Source organism: Eriocheir sinensis, chromosome 68 (genome assembly GCF_024679095.1).
Source record: "Eriocheir sinensis breed Jianghai 21 chromosome 68, ASM2467909v1, whole genome shotgun sequence".
NCBI classification, from domain to species: domain Eukaryota; kingdom Metazoa; phylum Arthropoda; class Malacostraca; order Decapoda; family Varunidae; genus Eriocheir; species Eriocheir sinensis.
In genome coordinates this window covers 3101680-3112327 of record NC_066576.1, presented here as the reverse complement: position 1 = coordinate 3112327, position 10648 = coordinate 3101680, and positions in this window count along the sequence as shown.

Sequence of the window (10648 nt, the reverse complement as noted above, 5' to 3'; positions counted from 1 at the left end):
ATGCTTTCTTTTTTGTAAAATATGAACGATGATAATATATAAACACTACTACACTTAGCAACGTTGCTTTACGTCGGTGTTTTTTTTGACAGCGAGGTCGGGAGTCAGGGTAGCCACAGTCGGAGCACTTCTTCCTGAAACCTCCCTTTGGATGTCACAAGACAGTTAAGCAGCTAAATGCCGTGAGGAATTACACACACACACAAAAGAGAGAGAGAGAGAGAGAGAGAGAGAGAGAGAGAGAGAGAGAGAGAGAGGAACTAATTAAAGAAGGTGGTGGTGCTTGTTCATTCCTTGAATTGGTTGTTCATCAATTCTCTCTCTCTCTCTCTCTCTCTCTCTCTCTCTCTCTCTCTCTCTCTCTCTCTCTCTCTCTCTCTCTCTCTCTCTCTCTCTCTCTCTCTCTCTCTCTCTCTCTCTCTCTCTCTCTCTCTCTCTCTCTCTCTCTCTCTCTCTCTCTCTCGACGTCCGAATCAGACTCTTGGTTTTGAAGCAGCATACTTCAGATGAAGGTTCTGGTTCGAATGAATGTAGCCATCGAGCCCCTAGCTGCAGAGAGCACTCGTGTGGACATCAGTGATAACCTACGTAGGAAGTACAGCCTCCTGTTGTGACAGTATGGAGATTGACAGACCAACCATTCCAAATCCCATTGAAGAGGATATATTTGCTGATGACCCATTGCATAATGTCTCCTGTGTAAGTGATGAAATTCGTATCACGTATGAACTTATTGATGGTGCAACCAGGGGGAGGAATTAACACCCTTATCGTAGACTCTTTAAGGTTTACATGCAACAAAAAGGCTCTTGGGAAGAAAAAACAACGTTCTGGAAAGTGCAGCTACTGTTATACAGGATGATTCAATGTTCACTCGCAGCGCATGGTCTCACGTGCACCAACCCGTCTGGCGCTGCTGTGAAGGCCAAATTTAAGTTACAGCTCGTGTCAAGACTATGGCCACAGAGAAAGATAACCATTTTAGATCAGCCACAGCTCTTGTGGATCGTGCCATAGCAGAGATAGAAGACAACAACACTGGTGTTAATCACCACTACTTAACCAGTATCGCAAATCGCCTACGCCAGAAAGACGAGCCTACACCAGTGGATTTTGATCTGGCGGAGGATTATATCCTGAAGGAATTTCTTCTTAAGGATATTCACTTGGAAGACGCACGCCATTTGGTTTTCAGCACCGCAACACAGCTGTCGCTACTGAAAAATGCAAAGACATGGTAGCCTGCATGGACGCCACTTTTCGTGTAGTAAGGAAGCCCTTCAAGCAACTCTTTGGAGTTTATGCTTTCGTAAAAGGAGATGAAGGAAACAAAGCAAGTTCCTTTGGCTTTTGTAATGAAATGGAGTGTGCTACTACCTCGGGCATCGGGGCTACAGACTCAACGTGCCAGATTGTCGTATTCAGCCGATTATATTTCCCGACTTCCTCCCCCAAACTGTCTTCTGGGCTCCAATAACTAAACTAATTTATAGTTATCGTTAAAAGGTAGATCCTGATGTTTCTTGTCTATAGTTGGGCGTCAGAAACAGGTAAACACTATGCTCTGAGTACGACAATTTGGCAACGGTGGCTATACGTATTTTCATATTATTGTTCTGAATCCTGGATCGGCTACGGTGATGCTCGGTGCGCTTATTATTGTGTATTACACAGGACTGTTGTCATACCACAGGGGAGGGGGCCGGAATGGTAATTCCCCCTTTTAGCTAGCACCTCAGATGGTACTACTATAGTGACTATACCTAATGACCCTCATGAATGCCGACTAGGGTGGGAGCCTGGGAGGCCAGAGTGACTTGGGTGGAGGGCCGGAGTGACTAGGGTGGGAGTCCAGAGTGACTAGGGAGGGGGGCCAGAGTGACTTGGGGCAGGAGTGACTTGGTGCTGGAGTGACTTGTACCCAGGCATAATTTGTAACTTCATGAGACATAACGGTAAAATTCTAGTGCTTGCCCATACTCCCCCCTCCCCCCCCAAAACAAGCTTGGGGACCTGCGGGAATGCGGGGTTTCGGGTGGGGGACACGAAATCCGTCGCAATCGCGTATTTTTTGCGGGGGAGGGGGGGGGGGGCAAAACTTCCTAGATCTAGGGAAATTCCCAACATTTAGGGATTTTTTCGCCCCACCGCCACTAATATGAGTGTTTACGACGAATTACTAAGGATTTCAGAGGCTGTGCGGCCTCGTTTTTTGGGAATAATATCGTAACGAACAATCGTATCGGTACGAGATTTTGCGACAGTATATTTCACACACTGCCTTAATTTTTAAGGGTATCGCCAACCGCCACAAGTAGAGAATAAAGGCACTTGTCCCTATACCAAAAGGGTAAAGTCATCAGTGTCAGGCAAAGATACGAACACAACTACCAGAGGCTCCGCCCACCTTGTTCCTCTTCCCTCCATCTCACAATTACTCCATTCTCTCTCTCTCTCTCTCTCTCTCTCTCTCTCTCTCTCTCTCTCTCTCTGGAAGATACATACATACTCGAGAATGATTTTTTTTTTCAATTAAGGCATGCTTGATGTGATACTGGGACTTTAATTTTGAGCATAGTGATACACATCTGGGCCGTGGACGTAATGACATGTGAGAGTAGGGTGAGGTGGTAAATGATGACTACCATGATTGATGGTAGAACGATTGCTCGCTTGTATTTGTTTCTCTCGTTTGTTTTTTGTTGTTTTCCTTTTTGCTACCTTTCTTCGTCACCTGACTTTGACTCGCGGCACCAGTCGTCAAGTGTATCCTTAGTAAACCAAGAGTGTCCTTGCCATCACTATATTGTATAAAGTTCCTTAATATAAGCCTCATAACCCAGTGTCCCTCATCCACACTCAGTGATTCACTTTTAGTACTACCTCAAACATTTTATACCTTCGCAATTCTTCCCGTTACCATACTTTCAGCTCTTCCCTGACAATAAAATTAATAGCACCACTATAATTTGGCGATAAGAGCACCATTACTTTTATCAGTAGGTACATGCTATACAATAGCCCTACGAAAACGTACACCATAAACCACCAAACCACTACGCTACCAATAGTTACGGAGGTAATTAGGCTATGTAAGTAACACGTTACCCTACTCTCAACTTTATTTAAAGGATGCCTATCAGTATTAGAAAGAGTATATAACGCCACTACAATTAATGGATGCCTTTCATTCATTATAGTTACGAAGCTACATGAGAGAGAGAGAGAGAGAGAGAGAGAGAGAGAGAGAGAGAGAGAGAGAGAGATTGAGGGAGAAGGGAGGAGGCGGGAGATGGAGGGAAGAAGAACAAGGTGGGCGGAGCCTCTGGTAGTTGTGTTCGTATCTTTGCCTGACACTGATGACTTTACCCTCTTGGTATAGGGACAAGTGCCTTTATTCTCTACTTGTGGCGGTTGGCGATACCCTTCAAAATTAAGGCAGTGTGTGAAATACACTGTCGCAAAATCTCGTACCGATACCATTGTTCGTTACGATATTATTCCCAAAAAACGAGGCCGCACAGCCTCTGAAATCCTTAGTAAGTGTTCCCCAAACGGAAACCACGCATTCTCACTGGATCTCCAAGCTTGTTTTGGGAGAGAAGCGTAGTGAACCCACCAAATGATGCTCACCTTACCGTCTGGTGTGGCCCCGGAGGCCATCTGCGCCTACATCACACTCATGCCCTCTCTAGCACCGGTGCCAGTAGGTTGTCGCCTCATCGCAAGGTTTCTGTCCTGATAGTAGCGTCCGTGGCACCAAGCACGGTGTATCTTCATTGTTTATCACTGACACAAGCAAAACCGCCGGCTAGCCGTGATCCGTCCAATGCCGCGTCTTATAAACAGTACTGCGGGTTCTACACCAAGTGCAGGCTCTCGAACCTCCTGCCCGAGCTGTTCGAACACGTGGATCCTGACTGACCATATTCTGAATCTGCTTCACGAGTCTGTGTTCCCAGTAAGATTGTGGCTATTGACTCCGTGCCTCCAGCATACGATAATACACCTCCATTTATCACAGTTAAAAAACAAAATACATGGCCCTCAGCCATAATAATTATGAAGGCGGCGCCAGTAGCGGATCCAGATCCAGCCCCTTCCCCCAACGATCTTGGGGGACCCGCGGGAAGTCGGGGTATTTGGGTGGGGGAGCACATTTAAACTACTCCAACCGAACTTTACGACCTGCTAACGAGGGGACTTTGCCCCCCTCGACCCCCCTGCTACCCAAGGGGGGGCTGCACCCCCCCCTCTTTAAATACCCCAACTAAACTTTACGACCTAATAGCTAACTGAGGGACATTGAAAGAAGTGCTTAAGTCCCCTTCTTCAACATTACCTATTACATTGCTGATGACGCCAAGATGATTCCGACGGCTTCACCATACCCATCCTCCTCCGAAGAAGCTTCGTCACTATTCACTAACCTGCTTCACGCGTTCGTACGTGCTACCAGTAAGTGAATACATAGTCGTATATGACGGTTGCAAGATTCTTATGACGTAAATTACTTACTGTTTAGATGCTTCATTATGACCTGTAAGATGTCTGGCTAAGGAAACGCAGGACGTGTGTGCTCCCGTTTACTGAGTGAGTGAGTAACTGACAAAGGTTAGGGGTGGGCAGGTACCGGTACCAGTACCGGTACTAACGGTACCAGCTAAACGGTACGGTACCGGTACCAGATTGCTCGGTACCGGTACCAGTTGCTCGGATTTATTTATTGGATTTATTGATAATTCTTCATGTCCGATGTTTTTTTTAGGTTGCTAATAAATATTATTATTGTTATTAGACTATGATCGAGTACATCCATAATAACTATACATGCTATTTTTTTATCGAAAAAATAAATATTCACTTCATTCAGAGAGAGAGAGAGAGAGAGAGATCACCACTTAGTAAGTGGATATCTCGGTGATATGGGTAGTGGGTACTCGATCATAGTCTAATAACAATAACAATATATATTAGCGTTTTCTAAAGACTCGTGGGACTCACTAACTTTTAACCCAAGACTTCGTTTTCTTTTTACTTGCCACTGTTAAATTCGTATGACTCGTTAACTTTTAGCGAGAGAGAGAGAGAGAGAGAGAGAGAGAGAGAGAGAGAGAGAGAGAGAGAGAGAGAGAGAGAGAGAGAGAGAGAGAGAGAATCATATTTATCCAATAAAGCATTAACGAAAAAAGAGTTTGAATCCCTTGGCGAGAGTTTTTGGCTATAAAGAATTGCATGATGAATTATATAAGATGATTAAATATTGGAGGCGTAGCAGGCGAGAGAGAGAGAGAGAGAGAGAGAGAGAGAGAGAGAGAGAGAGAGAGAGAGAGAGAGAGAGAGAGAGAGAGAGAGAGAGAGAGAGAGAGAGAGAGAGAGAGATAACCACAGAGTGAGTGTATATCTCTGTGATATGATCATAGTCTAATAATAACAATTTATTAGCAACCTAAAGAAAAGAATCGGACATGAATAATTATCCAGTAACTCCTATAAATAAATAAAATCAGGGAAACGGGAGCTGTGATGGAAACGGAAAGCAGGACAAAATGGTGGGAACTTGGGGAGACGGTCAGCGGGGCAGTGACTCAGCGTCTACACACAGGGCCCATACCACATGGAGGCGGGCGAGCACCGAGCGTCACTAAGATCCTAACGGTACCGGTACTAGCGGCAATGTGCAGTGCCGAGTGATCATTAAGCTTCCCGGAACCCAAGTGATCATGATGCTTCGCGGTACCAGTACCGATACCAGTTATCGGTACCAGGTACCGGTACCTGGTACCGATAACTGGTATCAGTACTGGTACCGCGAAGCATCATGATCACTTGTCCCCAAGTTCCCACCATTTTGTCCTGCTTTCCGTTTCCATCACAGCTCCCGTCTCCATTATTTTATTATTTGATTTATTTATTGGAGTTACTGGATAATTCTTCATGTCCGATTCTTTTTCTTTTTTAGGTTGCTAATAAATATTTTTATTGTTATTAGACTATGATCGACTACATCCATAATAACTATACATGCTATTTTTTTTTCGAAAAAATAAATATTCACTTCATTCAGAGAGAGAGAGAGAGAGAGAGAGAGAGAGAGAGAGAGAGAGAGAGAGAGAGAGAGAGATTTACATAGATTTACATAGAAAATTAGACCACACAGACCCCATGGTACAGACTAGGTGGTCTGTCCTTAAACCTAAGTGATTTTATATTAATCAGAAGGCTCCTAAACGTTGCATTTCTACTCTAGTTGATATTAAGTTGAAGGAAGAGACGGTCGAGCTTATTTTGAAGGAGCCAATCGTGTTACACTGGACCACTGATGATGGGAGCTTATTCCATTCGCACTACAACGTTGGTGAAGAAAAATTTGGTGCAGTCTGAATTTACTTGTTCACATCTGAGTTTTACGCCATTGTTCGTGCGCAAAGTGTCATCGATCATAAACAATGTTGATCTGTCTACATTCGTGAAACCATTAAGTATTTTAAAACATTCGATCAGTTTTCCTCGAGGCGACGTTTCTCAAGAGAGAACATGTTAAGGAAGAAAGTTTTCTTCGTAGGATTTGTTGCGCAAGGAAGGGATAATTTCGTTGCCCGACGCTGAACACCTTCTAATTTAGCAATATCCTGTGCATGGTGGGGAGACCAAAACTGTACCGCATATTCCAAGTGGGGTCTGACTAAACTGTTGTAGAGCGGGAGTATTACATCTTTATTCTTAAATAAAAAGTTTCTTTTAATGAAGCCCAACATTCTGTTCGCTTTATTTGCTGCATCGATGCATTGCTGTGAGAATTTGAGGTTTGACGCGATTTTGACCCCCAAGTCCTTGACGCATTGAACGCTTTTGAGTTTAACGCCGCGCATTTCGTAATCAAACTTCTTATTCCTCGTTCCAACTTGAAGGACCTGGCACTTGTCTACGTTAAAGGGCATCTCCCATCTATCCGACCAAGCTGAAATTTTGTGCAAATCCTCTTGGAGGCTTTGCCCGGGGGACTGCCAGACCTCCCTTCTGCTTCAATTGATCCTTCCTTTATCTTCCTTCATCTTCCTACTTCTTCATCCATTCATCCACCCATCTCGAGATTTGTCCCTCCGTGGAAGGACCATGGACCTTTATCGGGTGACAGCCTATGAATTGGGCTGCAGATATGGCAAGACAGTCTTAACATTCCCTTGTTCCTTCCGTCCGTCCTTCGTTCCTGTCTGCCTCGATATCTGTCCCATATTTTTCTTTGTATTCTTCCTGCCTCAATCTCCTCCTTATCTTCGTTTCTTACCCTTAAGCATGTTCGTACATAACAAAACGTCGAACAGCAGAGTTACCTTGACGTAAATGTGAAGCAAACAATGGAATAAGTTCCTAGATTACAATTTAGTAAAGTTTACCTTAAAAAAATAAAATCTTTAATTTCAACAAAACGTCTTTATCACGTAGATGTAAAAAGCAGGAATAAAGTAAATATGGTCTTAGAAACGTTATAAATAGCCATTGTGTCCTTTTATGATGGAAAATGGGGAAAGGAGAACGGGTGTTTTGAAGCGGCAGCTGGAGGCGGCTGACTTATTATGGCGGGCACACACCATCTGGCTCGACCCGTCCGGCCGATAAAAGTGGGCGGGGCATCGTCGGTCGGATGAGGCACACACACGGTGTGGCGGCCTCATGAAAAATTAACAGGCTGTGTCGTGCCACCGCGGCGATAACATGGAGCCGCTTCCTGAGGCTGACCAGCTATCTATGGCACCTGATCTTTTAGATGCTTCAATTTTTTCATATCTTTTCTGAAGGAACTGCGCATATTATTCAGTTTCTTTTTCACAATATCGTAGTCTGCATCTTTAATTTTATCCTTCATTTTATTGATGAGCATCTCATAGGCTGCGTTTTTCATGTCTCTGCATATGATTTATGCCTCACATTCCATAAGCATGGCTGGCCCTTATAAAGTTCTATAAAGTCCACCCTGAACTTCTTAACTAGCCAAACGTCTGACATTTCAATTGCAGAGCCCCTACGTAGTACGTGTTGCAAATGTCTACACGGGGGCTGCCAGTGACGCTTTGATTTCCCGCCTCAAGGCCGCGCCAAATGAGCCACACACACGGTGAGGCGTGAGGCCGCGCCGGAGGGATTTTCAAACACAGACCGACGGCCATCCGGCAGCCTCATGAGGCCAGGCCGGATGAAGTACACACACACACACACACACGAACTGAAGGCCTTTAGCCCCGCCCACTTTGAGCCGGCCGGACGGGCCGGGCCGGATCGTGTGTGCACGCCATTACGATTGATTCGCTGCGAGGTCGATGACGTCATCAACCAATCAGCGGCCTAGCTGCCTCTAACTACAATGTAAGGTTTGCTTCGTGAATCTGAAGTTAACGTCGGTCGCTGAATCAATAGTGTGTATTTATGTTAGTGTGTAGTTACTGAGTATCTTTGTGATTCTGGGCCCAGTTCTCACTGTCACCACTGCGCGTGCTCGGCCAACCCACCCATTATAGACTCCGCCCATATAAACACGTTGATTCTCTCTCTCTCTCTCTCTCTCTCTCTCTCTCTCTCTCTCTCTCTCTCTCTCTCTCTCTCTCTCTCTCTCTCTCTCTCTCTCTCTCTCTCTCTCTCTCTCTCTCTTATACACATTTTTACTTCAACCCTGTTAGCAGGGGTTCTTAATTAACCTGGGGTCCATGGATGGGTTTCAAGGGCTCCGTGAGGGGTCAAATATAAAAAATATTAAAAAAAAAGTTTAGTCTTGTCTACTAGCGAAATAGTCATCAATTTTATCAGAGCTAGGGCTCTGAACTATCGCATATTAAGAGATTTTGCTAAGAAATGGGAGCAGAATATGAAGTTCTCTAGCACACAGAGGTTCGCTGGCTGTCTTGAAGACAAAATCTTGAAGCGACTGGTTGAACTATGAGAAGTTTAACTTTTTAGAGAGTAAAAGAAAGCGCACTCTCAGGACAGTTTGACCATGAGTTCATTCATGCCTTGGCCTACTTGGCGGATATCTTTGGCCATATGAAGTAAATCTTTCATTTTCAGGCCATGATAAGAACATAAGAACGCAGGAGTCTGCAAGAGGCCGGTAGGCCTGTACGAGGCAGCTCCTTTGACCCTAAGCTCCCGTGTATCTAACCCCACCTAATATCGCTGTCCATGAATTTATCTAGTCTATTTTTGAAAATGACAATTGTATTGGCACTCACCACATGACTGCTAAGCCTATTCCACTCATCCACCACCCTGTTAGTAAACCAATTTTTGCCTATGTCCCTGTTGAATCTGAATTTATCCAGTTTAAACCCGTTACTTCGTGTCCTACCCGGTTCTCTTACCAACAAAACCTTATGTCTCCCTTATTAAAGCCCTTCATCCATTTATAAACCTCGATCATGTCTCCACGCACCCTTCGCCTTTCTAGAGAATGCAAGTTTAACTGTTTGAGTCTTTCCTCGTATGGCAAGTTTCTCAACCCCTGAATCATCTTAGTCATCCTCCTCTGCACCGATTCTAACATTTTGATATCCATTCTATAGTAGGGTGACCAGAACTGAACCGCATAGTCAAGATGAGGTCTAACTAATGCTAAATATAGTTTGAGGAAGACTTGGGGCTCTGTTGCTTACGCTCCTTGAAATAAATCCCAGTACCCTATTAGCTCGATTTCTAGCTTGAATGCATTGTGCCCTTGGACGGAGATCAGAGCTCACTAAGACCCCTAAATCCCTCTCGCACCCAGACCTACTGATGAGAGTGTCATTTAAGCAATAGTTATGTGAGGGGTTGTTCCTACCTACACTCAGAATACTGCACTTCCCTACATTGAACTCCATCTGCCATTTATCCGCCAAGTCATATAATCTGTTGAGTTCACCTTGGAGAATACTAGCGTCCTGATCCGACTCAATTACTCTACCGATCTTGGTATCATCTGCAAATTTACTAACATCACTACTAATTCCTGTGTCTAAGTCATTGATATAAATAATAAACAAAAAAAGGACCTAATACCGAACCTTGTGGGACCCCACTCGTAACACATCCCCAGTCAGATCTTTTACCATTGATTTGCACTCTTTGCTTCCTATTGCTAAGCCACGCCTTGACCCAGTTCAAAACTTTACCCTCTACTCCGTGAGCCTGTAATTTAAGCAACAGTCGTTGGTGAGGAACTTTGTCAAACGCTTTACTAAAATCAAGATAGATTACATCATAATTTCCATCTCTGTCAACCGCCTCAAATACTTTATTGTAGAAGGACAAGAGATTGGTGAGGCATGACCTACCTTTTGTGAACCCATGCTGCGAGTCGTGAATTAAGCTATGTTTCTCTAAATGCTTCCGAATGTTCCTGGCTATTATGGACTCCAGCATCTTCCCTATAACCGATGTTAAGCTAATTGGGCGATAGTTTGAAGCAACTGACCTGTCCCCCTTTTTAAAAATCGGCGTCACATTAGCTACTTTCCATAGGCTCGGCACATAGCCAATATTTACCGACATCTTAAAGATGTCGGTTAGTGGGTCACTGATTATATCACCTAGCTCCTTTAATACCCTCGGAAATATCCCGTCAGGACCTGGCGACTTGTTCTTCTTAAGCTTATCTATCTCATCCTGAACTACTTGC